The sequence below is a fragment of the Papaver somniferum genome, chromosome 7, assembly GCF_003573695.1.
Source record: "Papaver somniferum cultivar HN1 chromosome 7, ASM357369v1, whole genome shotgun sequence".
NCBI lineage: Eukaryota > Viridiplantae > Streptophyta > Magnoliopsida > Ranunculales > Papaveraceae > Papaver > Papaver somniferum.
In genome coordinates this window covers 110,751,748-110,764,829 of record NC_039364.1, presented here as the reverse complement: position 1 = coordinate 110,764,829, position 13,082 = coordinate 110,751,748, and positions in this window count along the sequence as shown.

The following is a 13,082-nucleotide window of genomic DNA, read 5'->3' as shown; positions in this document are numbered from 1 at the left end:
ACATTGTTCCTTACGATGAAATCCTCACCTTATACCCATACATAATCACAATAACATTCAAATGATTATGGAGATGTCTTATCTACAAATTTTAATGGTTAAGCAATAAACCTCGTATTGTATTCCATAATACTATGTTTATCTAGATTTCAAACATGCTTCGCAGTTATGTTTTCAATATGCACGACTTGAAGGATACGATAGGGAATGAAATAGTTCAAGTCAAATATCACTAACCTCAAGTGGAAGGATGATTGTAGTTGTTGTAGATCCTCGCTTCTTCACATCTTCAAGACTTCACAATACTTGTAATGTCTCATATCCTAAAGATTTCAAGCTAACCTATACGAAGTATAACTCTAGTACATAATCAAGCGACTCTTAACATGAGTTTTGGTTCACTAAAATATGACAAACAAACTTGACATACCAATGCTTGGTGGGTTCAACCGAGCTATGCTCTAACACATGTCCTTCTTAATCTTCAGAAACCCATCTCGTCTCTCGATTTGCAGCTCAGAGAACCCTAATTTCTCAATTTTAGTTCTTGCTTCTTCATCATTGTCTCCCAATCTTCAAAGCTTCTTGTTCATTAGCAGACCGACCAGTTCACATCATCATCTTCTCTTCATCTCCACACAACAGCGAGCACCAGTATCACATATTCAAGCTTCAGAAACCCTTGAACCCATCCAACTTCAGAAACCCATTCCTTATTACTGAGATTGAATCTCACAGTTTCAACTATATCACCACAGGAATCCTAATCTCTCCTCATAAAATCGATCAGCAACAATCAATAGCTTCACTGGATCCAAACCCATCTGCTTCTTGACTAGACACCCTAAACCTCCATCTCTGGTTCTGCTACTGAAGAAAATGGGGAAGAATAGATTGAGTGATTCCCTCAATTTCAGGTTGTGTGTAGTGAAACTGGAATGACTATCAACACCCATGGGTGTTTTTAGCAATTATACATAGACTCCAACTGGTTTCCCACTATCCTCGATTGTGATCCGGATAGCATTTGGCTGTGAAATGACCTCTTTGCCATTCTTTTTCCAATTGAGTGATTTCTCCTTCCTTTCGCTTCAAATGACTCCATTGCACCTAATAACTCAAAAGTAAACATAAGATACATAATTTACAAGAAAAGTCGCAAAGAAAGCATAAACAATAGATAAATATCAAGGCGTTTTAGACACCTATCAAATTTCCCCACACTTAGACTTTGCTAGTCCTCGATCAAATCAAACAAAATAATTCTAAAACATACATACAACTCCGTATCGTCGAGGCTACGGTCACACTTAGCACGCATAAAAAGCCTTTAAACCCCTAGGTGTCCCTAGTGGACGAGTTTTAGTCTCGTGAAGGTTTACTAGAGGTCTACCTACAAAACCTACTTTTCCAACTTACAAGTTCTCCGAAATGATAACATCCAACGCGCTAAGAAGACATAGAAATTCTGCACACTAGTCATAAGAAGTTATACATATAAATGAACACAATCTCATCCTTAAAAGTTGAGAGAGAAATAACCATCCCTTATCGAAAGAATCCGGGTTCGAGAGTGATCGAAAGCCTCGACTCTGCCTCACAGGAAAGGGTTTTATGAAGTTGCTCTCAATAATAAACAACTTTTTATGGGTCACACATGTGTCCAGGTAGGAACGAAGAGAGAATCCTGCGACACGTTGAATGGTAGGAAGGTAAAAACCCTCCGAACTGTTTTAAAAACCCACATCTTTTATTGTTTTTTGAAAACCCTTTTTCTGACGATCTCTAAGAAAGGAAATCAACCACTTAACGAAGGTGGGAATATGCTTACTTACCTCGTTATCCGTTCGGCGTGCAGTTAGCACCACTCTCACAGCATCCATAGAAACGTGTTCGGTCTTCAATTGGTGTCTTCATCTTCGTCTTCGGTCTTCAACTGTCGATGATAACTCTTGAACTTCGTAGAATCTTGACAATGTGATTCTTTCCTCTAATTCCTTGTTGCTTGAAACTTCATTATAAATATTCCTTCTTTCCATTGGTTTTATTGAAAGAACAAAAGTAAAAACAAACCAAAATATGATACAACAGATTTTTCTTATCTCTTTTTTTTTCTATTTTTTTTTTCTCTTTTTTTTTAATTGAGACAAGAAAAATAAAACAAATATAAAATGAAAACAAAACAAAATAAAACTAACAAAATTTTCTCTTGTCTCTTTTTTTTCATTTTTTTTTATTGATGTTTTTTTTATGAGACAAGAGAAATAAACATAAACATAAACTGAAAATAAAAATAAAAATAAAATAAGTACAAATGGCCATGGTATAAGTATTTTATCGCTTGATTCTTCACAACATGTATTGTCTCAATATCATACACTTCTTGAACTTTCATCTTGATAATCTTCGCTCTTGTACATAAGTCTTCAACTCGTAAGAATTCTGCTCCTTGCCTTGTTGCTTTACTTGAATCTGAAATCTGCTCATTTCTGTACTATTTCTTGTAAACCTTGAACGCCTTCAACTTTCCTTCGAATTTGTGATGCTCCTCTTGTTGATGATGATAATGTTTCTACGGACCTGTTGGTGTAGAGAGAGATAAAGTGGATGATGCTAACTGCGAACAATATTACAAGTGGTATGTAAGTTAGCAATTCGATGTCACCATCATGATTGATAAAATAGCACTCAAGAGATCAAAATAGTGCTTCTATTGGTGGGAGGTTGGGTAGTTCACCATTCTACCCGGAGTTTACGTACGGTGACTCACACTCTAAAAGCACATATTTAGACAGGTACAAAGAATTGAAGGTCGGTGCCTCACATTATGTAACATGGGTAGTCTCCACTATAGGGGACCACAAATCTAATACCGAATTCAGTCTACACCTCATTTGCCATTGGGATGGTTAAATCAAACTTTAACTCTCATACAAGTAAGAAACCCGATCACGTTCTCTGTCATCTCTAAGTTCAGTCACTCTTATGAGAATCTCGATGTAATCTTAGCGACATGTATACTATGTGACTCTAACCTAACTACAAGTTAGAGTTTTTTATTCACTATTTTACACAAAAGTTGAAAATTTTATGAAAAATTTACAATGCAAATGCTTAACCACTCCCCCACACTTAAACTTTACATTGTCCTCAATGTAAATTGAATCGTCCAAAGAAAGTCAAGGTGGGAAATCTTATAATGATATGCGACAAGAAAAAGTAAATACAAGACAAGAAAAATAAAAGAATAAAATAAGAAATACGCATTTGGGTTGCCTCCCATGCAGCGCTTGGTTTAAAGTCGTCATCCCGACTTGCAAGTTGAATTCCCCATACACCAATAACCTGAAAAGTTGGGGATCCTTCCATAGAACCTGTTTTGCAAACACTAGCTTCACACAAATATTAGTAATATAAAACAGAAACTAAGCTATTAACCGATAAAAGCCTCCCCCACACTTGGAAGTGTATAAAGAATATAGAAGTCGGGTACTTCCACGGTTTCTTCTTTGCAAACATCCATAGTATGAGAATCAAATATTTCTAATGGCGGATATCGAGAAACAAAGTCATTTAACAATATTCTCGAAGCACATACATTTAAACCAATAAGAGGTAGAGGAGAAGGATTAATATGCAAAGGGTTAGACAAACCTTGCACAATCTCTTGTAGCACGGAATCCTCTTCATCCTTGAAAAACTCAAGTGAATTATTCACCTCCTTTATATCATGGTCCTCTATCAAACCTTGCAATCATTCTTCATTCGTTTCTACCTTAACTAAAGTCTTGACAAAAACATCATCATTACAATTCTTTGCAAGCTCAATTGGGTCTTCCACAATATTGGTCAAATCTGGCACATTCTCAACGTACTCATCATCATTAGACACAAACCTTGTTGCAAAGTTCTGTAAAACACTAGTTTCATCATACTCATGTACCTCTTGAATAGGTGTTTGATCATTATAAAGATCAAGAGCTGAGTCAACTACACTAATGTCATCAATAATTTCCAAAGGTTGGTCCTTTCCAACACAATCATCTTCATTTTCAGACTCACCGAAATCAGAATCGTCGTCGGTTTCCCAACCTTTATCACGACACCGTTTAAGTTCCATCCATATGGTCCTACTAATTTCTTCAACAAGCTCTTCCGAGTCTCCATCATCTTCCAACTTGTATAATTTATGTGCAAGTTTCCTGACGTTCACACGCTTACCACCATTAACTACAATGGGTTCTCTTTCCCATGACTCTTCCCTTTGAATGGGTGAATGATCATAACTACGATCTGGAGTCGGGTAAGAAAAAGTGTTCCAGAAATTGGTTGGTGCAAAGTTCTTTCTATCACGGTCAAGTTGGTCTAGTCTTCGTTGCATGTCTTGCAATCTATTCATAATCTGCACACAACTCGAATAAAGCCAATTAGAAGTAGAATTATCCCACCTTGGTGCTTTACTTACATTCCCACTACAAGGTTGTTGTTGGTATGTATGAAAATCACCATAAGGTTCTCTAGGATATGCATCATAGCCAATAAATTGGTGTTGATTGTATCCCAAAGTTGGTGGACAATTGGCATAGTATTGAGGTTGTTGAAAACCGTATCCATTGTTCCTATATACTTCGTCCATAGAAATTGGTACCTAAAACAAGAGTTCTCAAAACTATGTCAAAAACCAGAAAATAAGAAAAGCAAAACTAAAAACAAAACAAAAAAAATAACATACCAAAAACAAGTGACAACCGCTGCCTCCCCGGCAGCGGCGCCAAAATTTGATCGTTGTCGTATGCGTCAAAAATAAATTACACTTTCTTACTACTCGAAATATATTATATAGCTAGGGTAAGAAAGGATCATTCCCACAAAGAAGTTTTAGTTGACAAAATGTTTCGGTTTCTTATATAAAATAATGAGGGGATTTCTGATTTTTATGTGAACAAAAATATTCTAAAAGCAAATAAGAAAACAAAGTATGCAAATCAAGGATGAGAAAGTATTGGATAAAGATTTCATCTTCAATTGTAAACAAGTATTGAATGTATGATTAGAATTCATATTTAATCTCACTATTATCAAAAGCCCTAGAATATCAAGAGAGAAAGTTACTCCGTAAATTTCTTAAGTCATCAACAAACACATTAGAGCTGTGAACGTGAATTCTACCTAAAGAATAACCTAACGCCTTGCGCTAATTAAGTTCAATTCCTAGGAGCATTAAGTTTCGGAAATAGGCTAATCAATGCAATTGAAATACATTGCGCAAACAATTCGAACAAAGGTCAATTTCTACATATAATTACAAGAAAATATCACAACAATCCATAATCATATCATGCTACTTATATTCAAGATTATCGCTCGATGAAAACCCTAAAATAGCTATAAATATGGCTGTGAGTTCAATTAATTCTAGACTTAACTAAACAAACATTCAATCATATTGCAATACATCAATCATGCAATTATTATGAGCAGTAGAAATCAAACGATAATATGGAGAGAAAACCATTTCATAAAATCAATAACTTGGTTTCCAAAATCCAACTACGTCTTTAACCAATAAAAATAAATCAACTACTCATGTTTATGGAGTTCATAACAAGAAGGCAAAGAAAGATTTTCATGTTTTTTAACCCTAAAACAAAAGTAGAAGAAGAGATCCCCTGAGAATAGAACCCTAGAGAGCTTTATATAGCTTCCCCCTTCTTGTGTGAACAAGATTTCCTCAAATATCAGATTCCAAATGTCGACCAATTCAAGTTTCCAGGTCAGGCCCAGTCAGTTCCATACCAGCCCAATTCAAGCCTCAACCCTCAGGTCCATTAGCATGCTATGCTTGTCAGCTTCGCGGAACTGACAAGCCAATTAACCTATTCAACACTGCATACTTTCACGGCATTATGAAACTTTTTTCCAGCATAATAGCAATTCAGACAGAAACCTAATTCAGCCGTATAATCAGGCCACATCTCAAGTCACCATCAATGCCTCGCTTCCCTGCCATTTTCTTGTTCACTGCAGCACCAATTTCTGCAGCTGCAACTCCCAGTTTCATTCTCTTGTCACAAATAATAACTCCATCAGCAGCAGCATTTGCACTTCACACACAACTGCATACCATGTAATCAACAGTTCAACTCCTTGTTGGCTTTACATGCCAACTGCAATTCTGTGGCTTCATAACACTTCAATACCAACCAGTCCACCTGACCATCTCCAACTGCATCGTAACTAGTGCAAGCAACTCAGCTCAGGCCATCAATTCTATCACTACATAACTTGCATATCTCCATCCCTGCCTGCAACACAGCACCATCAAGTTCCAGACACTCACATCCCAGTTCTGCTGCATTCCCATCTTAGTCTTCTCAGCATCATCCTGCAGCTGCAAATTCATCCAGCTCTACCACCACCAGTACCTACTCAATCCAGTTCAAGCCATAACCTGCAACAGCTGCAACAAAGATATTTCACAACAGCACCACTTCTTACTCCCCTGCACTGTCACAGCAAATCCAGCCCCGTTCAATTACAGATACAGAAGCATCATTTCTCTGCGTCTCGGCGCTATCTGAAACTGCACATCACCAGAACCAACCTTGCGCATTTTAGGCAGTACACCTTCGTACTACACGCCCATTTCCTGTAACACTGCTTCATCTCTTGCAGCTTCACAACACCAACTGCTGCCTGTAGCTGTAGCTTCCTTCAAGAACTCAGACGACACCAATTCTGTAAACAATCATCCCCTTGCTCAGTTCCATTTCCATTCGTTTACATCTGTAGCTCCATTTCAGTTCATGTCAACCATCCCTGGCCATTGTAAACTCCACCAGAGACTCAAGCCATCTCAACTGCAATCCTTGCTTTCTCCCCTGTTCAACAGCATCACTTGGTTCTTTCTCGGCAACATATCAACCACCAATCTGAACTCCATCTTCGCAGCATCATATCTTCATTCTTCTCAGCCTGCGTTAGCCTGTAGCAGCAACTATTTCATCCATTGCATCCATTCTTCAACCTGCCATCACCTGCAACCATTGCCTCAAATACCAGCACCTCCTAACCCTGGGCAGCAAACACCAACAAAGCACAGCTGCAAACTCCATCTGTTTTAGCCTCAATTCCACCTGCAATTCCAAGTCAGCTTCATCATGACTGCAACCATCACTGCGACAATAGCACCAGCAATTGCAATTGCAAACAAGACGACCACCTAACTCAAGATGCACTTCCCTGAATTGCACTTGCTCTCAACTGCATACAACTCGGTTCTCTCGCATTACAAGCCCATCTCAGCAACTCCATCTGTGCAAATCCTTTCAGCTCTGTCACTGCAAATGCAGTTATCAGTTTCTTCCATGTTCACCTTATCTAATCCAGGCCCTCAACTTCATCGACTGCACTCAAGCAGCATCATCTCACAATCTCCTTGTCTGCACACACTAGAACAACAGCAACACAACCAAATATTGCAGCAACTATTTCTCTTGCTTCATACCAGCAGCATAACCATTGCAAATCATAACTCAAATTCAGCTTTTGAATTCAACCATTTAATCAATCTTCTTCTCAGTTCAATTGCAGATACAGAGACTTCTCAACCCTCACTGATTTCAGCCTCATCGAACCCTACATGGATTCGAACCAATCCACTGCCAACTTCCAATTCGAGACAAACCCAAATTTCAGTTTCTCTCAGCTTCAGATCCATGTCCTTCTTAATCTTCAGAAACCCATCTCGTCTCTCGATTTGCAGCTCAGAGAACCCTAATTTCTCAATTTTAGTTCTTGCTTCTTCATCCTTGTCTCCCAATCTTCAAAGCTTCTTGTTCATTAGCATACCCACCAGTTCACATCATCATCTTCTCTTCAGATCCACACAACAGCGAGCACCAGTATCACATTTTCAAGCTTCAGAAACCCTTGAACCCATCCAATTTCAGAAACCCATTCCTTATACTGAGATTAAATCTCACAGTTTCACCTATATCACCACAGGAATCCTAATCTATCCTCATAAAATCGATCAGCAACAATCAATAGCTTCACTGGATCCGAACCCATCTGCTTTTTTGACTAGACACCCTAAACCTCCACCTCTGGTTCTGCTACCGAAGAAAATGGGGAAGAATAGATCGAGTGATTCCCTCAATTTCAGGTTGTGTGTAGTGAAACTGGAATGACTATCAACACCCATGGGTGTTTTTAGCAATTATACATAGACTCCAACTGGTTGCCCACTATCCTCGATTGTGATCCGGATAGCATTTGGCTGTGAAATGACCTCTTTGCCCTTCTTTCTCCAATTGAGTGATTTCTCCTTCCTTTCGCTTCGAATGACTCCATTGCACCTAAAAACTCAAAAGTAAACATAAGATACATAATTTACAAGAAAACTCGCAAAGAAAGCATAAACAATATATAAATATCAAGGCGTTTTAGACAGCTATCAGTATCCTGTTGGGATCAGAGGCGTAGGGAGTACAACTGTACCTTGGATCACTGGGAGACTGATCGGGGTTCAACTATAGTCCAGTCCGAAGATAGCTTGTAGTAGGCTAGTGTCTGTAGCGGCTTAATACAATGTGTATTCAATCTGGACTAGGTCCCGGGGTTTTTCTGAATTCGCGGTTTCCTCGTTAACAAAATTTTCTGGTGTCTTTGTTATTTCTATTTCCGCATTATATTTGTTATATAATTGAAATAATACAGGTTGTGGGTTTGTGATCATCAGTTGGAAATCCGACCTTTGGTTGTTGATTAATATTGATTGATCCTTGGACATTGGTCTTTTTTACCGTCCAAGTATTCCTTGTGTTTGATTAGGACTCGTTGATTTCTATTAGCTTGAGTAATATCAAAAACAAGAGAGAGATATTAACTCCTTGAGATACTTTTATCTAGATTGAGTCTGACTGTCTAATTGACTCTCTAGTAAGTGTTTCGGAGCTAGTCCATACAGATTGATAATCGAAATATTGGGTGGTGGTGTTAGACCCCCGCTTTTTCAATTGGTATCAGAGCAGGCAAACACCATAAACCTAATAAGTTTGTGTTTGTTCGTTCCTTATAAATTGTCCTATGGGAAATTTCTTTGGAAAATTTGCTCTTGGCATCTGTAACGCACGCCAGAAATCCTTAAAGATTGTTCAAAGATTATTATGGCTAAAACCTCTGGTTTCTCATGATAATCTTACTTCATCTAAAAGGGGAGATTTAGATGTTAAGAATCAATCAGAAGGAAAAAATAAAAAGAAGGAAAGATCGAGGAAACGCTCAACACGCTCAAGGATATGGAAACTCACTAGATTAACTCTTGATCTCTTTGAGGAATAATATCGTAATGGATCAATTGATAAAGATTTGTTTAAAGCGTTCGAAGGCGTTTTTAAATTCTTAGAAAAACTTAAATCTGTTAAGTCTAAGAATCATTCCGAAAAGGGTTCTGTATGTGTTAAATCTGTTAATATTGTGCAACCCAAAAATCGGAGGAATCCTTCTTCTATCCAGAACAAACGAAGGATAAAAATCTCTAACTGCCCTGACTATCATCATTACTTTGATTATACTACAGGGACTATTCACACTTATCAACCAGAAATGCCGCATGAGAATTCCTCTGCGCATTATGCCTCTTAGTAACACGGCTGGCATTTCCCCATTTGTATATATCTTGGGATGGGGAAAGAATTGGTTTGAGTTGTGTATAGTTTTGTTCTTCATTGTGTGAATATCAAATTTAGCTTTGTATTGCATCTGTATCGTTCACATGTGTGTTGTTGCGGATTGCTTAACCATTAATGTGCTAATGGCTAAGAAAAATCCCATCTTTCTCATGTGGGTAGCAGTTGAAAAACGGGTCCAAACCCATGTGTGGTCTTATAAAGAAGAAGTTCGCGCACCCTAGCCTTCTTCTCTACCCGTCTGCATACGTGATTCTAGGGTTTTGTGTATTTTCTCCATTAAAGCCTCCTTGGATAAAGTGAAAGAAAGGGTGTTCAAATCTCACTTCAAGTAAGTAAATTCCTCTTGCTCCTTTCAATTTCTTAGATCTATGATGAATTCTAAGGGCACAAAAAAGAGTTCTAATAGCTCAAAATCCTCTAGATTGAATCCTCCTTGTGACCAAGACTCTCTTAGAATTAGGTTTGTGAATGATTCTTGTGCTAGAATGTTTGATAAGATTGCTTCAAAAGGTTTCATTCTAGAAAAGAGGTTGGATTTTCCTAGTGGGCATGAAAGGGATTTGGTATGCTTTAGGAAATTCAAGATTGGAAATATCTTTGATGGTCTTGGTCAAGGATTTGATTCCCTTACAAGGATTTTCTATGCCAATATTCATGATGTTGATTACAACAAAATGGAATTCAAATCCATGATTGGTAGAGATAGGTTTCTTGTTGATAGAAAATTAATTTTAAAGATTACCAAAATCCCGTTGGGAAACGTACGGCTTCCTAGGCCATGTGACGAACGTCCATCTTGTGATGATATCTCTGTTGGGCTTTGTGGCAAGAAGGTTGTTTGGAGTCAAGGAAAGTTCCCAACTAATGATATTAGTATTGCTTTGATGGCTTTTGGCAAACTTGGTATCCCCAATCTTTGTCCCTCCACTATTGAAAATTCTTGATGGAGTCACGAGTTTGCGGAATTGGTTTATTTCCTTAATTAGGGTATTTCAAGTCTCGATATTTGTGGTTTCATTATTTTTCAAATGATGTCGATGACTTCACCCGTCAAGATGTTGGGCTACCCTTGCTTGATTAGTCAAATTTTCCCTGATCGTGGATGTGATTCTCTTGGGAACTCTCTTGGGGTCCCCAAACCGGTTCGCCCGTGTACCTTTAGGCGCATAAGGAAAAATGCTTGCAATCGACAAAGGATTGCTTCTCTTGAATTTAGTGACCCTACTACCATAAGCCTTCTTCAAAAAAGTAATGAGGGTGTACGTAAGGTAGATTTAAGAGTAAAGTGTGTTCAAGAATAATTGTCCTTGGTTGCAACAAAGTTTCCCGAGCTCAAAGAAGATTTGGACGCAATTTCAAGCATCTTGGAATATCTCCGATGAGGAAGAAAATGAGTAATTTGTGTTCTCATTGTTGCCTAGTATGTCTTCTTTTTGGCTTAGTTGGAAGAATAACTAGTGCTTTGGATAGCGATGATTGTGACTACACATAGCTATTATTGTTCATCTTCTTATGTTTATTTTTTAGTTTTTTTTGGTTTAAAAATTCTAAAAATATTTGGAGGATGATGGTTTGCAGTATTTAATCTTTATGATTTGTTATATTGCAATTTGTTATGGGATGTTGGTGTTTACTTCTGTGAACTATGTTGTCCCATATTTTGTCAAAAGTAAAGTCACTCATGATCGGTATTCGTTTATTGGTTTAAGAACGAATAGACTTTTGAGATTTACAAAAGTTAAGCCTATATTGTCAATCCTTGACGGAAAATAGGTTAAAATCTTTTGTTTGCAAGGATGATGTCTATTGTTGTTATGCATATAATGATTTAAGATAGAATGAATCCTTGTGTGGTATCCACGATATTGATCTTCATTGATCCATCCTTTTTGTATTACTGTGAAGGCTCCATTATGTGTCTTATGTTGAGCATGATACAACTAAGTCAATTATTTTGATTGGCCTTGTTGATTGTTCCGTAAGATGCTATATGTTGAGAAGTATGAACTAAATTAATCATCTCGTTTGGTTATTTAGTTAGTACTCCATAGGTGTCTTGTTGTGTTGAGTACATAAACGGTTAAGCTAATCATGTTCTATGATGAACTTAGTCGTGGTTCCGTAAGTTTACTTATGTTGAGCCCAATCAATTAAATTAATCACCTTCGTGGTTAATTTGATTACGTATTCCGATTAGATTAGTCATGGGTTTACTTGTGGCTAGTTCCATTGAGATTTTTGGATATAAAAATCATTCTCATGGTTTTGGTGTCCAATTAAATCCTCGTTTCTCTTGAAATTAAGGTCGCTCATTGTTGTTCCCTTGAAGGAATGAGATCTTATGGGGGAGAATTCTTTTGAACTTGTGCTTAATGGTCATATCTTGAGGGGTGTGCGGCTGTGGAATTTTAGAGGGGTTATCTTTTATCTTTAAACTCCTTGATGAATGCTCTTAGCTTCAGCTATATGATTGCATCTAATAAGTTGATGTGTGTTCTTTCTTTTGGTCATGAAATATCTCTTACGGAAATTTCATTATGATCCCGTTCTTTTACCTTTGCCAATTTTATTGACAGAAAGGGGGAGAATTAATATGTTGTTCAGATTACAAATACATATGGTTTTCGGATCATTGTGAAAGGGGGAGTGGTTTCCATAATCGAGATGGAGTATTGACTAAGGGGGAGTGATACATATCACCATAGTATTATTGTTGAAGTTGTGATACAATTGGACTTTGACACTGTGTAATAATACTATGACACTGTATAAAATTGATCGAGGACTATGTTTTCTCATTGTTATAGCTACGGATCTTCACCAACGGTAATGTTGAACTTACAACCTTTGGGATCATTGGAGTACTTGAAAGTGACGAAGATTTCGAGTAATGTTGAAGATTAGACTTATGGAATATGAGCTACTAAAGTTTTATCTTTTTTGTATTCCATATGTATTGATAGTTTTGTCACTAAAATTGACAAAGGGGGAGATTGTTAGATCACTGCTCGGTCAATCTCGCATGCGTTGCTATCTCAAGAATGTTTATCAATGTTAGTGGCCAAAACTATAAGTCTTGATTTCTAGTATCTTATAGCTAAGTCTCTTACTAGGATAGTAAGTGTGGTTGAGCTCAAGGACTTCATGGAGATTCATCAGACAAGTAGAATATCTACTCAAGGAACCGGTGGAACTTCTCGACAAAAAGGTATGTGAAGACTTGAAATTATCTATCACACAAACGTATATCTATTCTATCTCCTACTCTTTGAGAGAAAAGTCGTATAATATATATATATATATAGACTAGATCATACACATTTGGTATTTCGAGCCGAGTATATATCGCCTATCTATATCTCGAAATATGAGTTGGTAAGCTTTTCG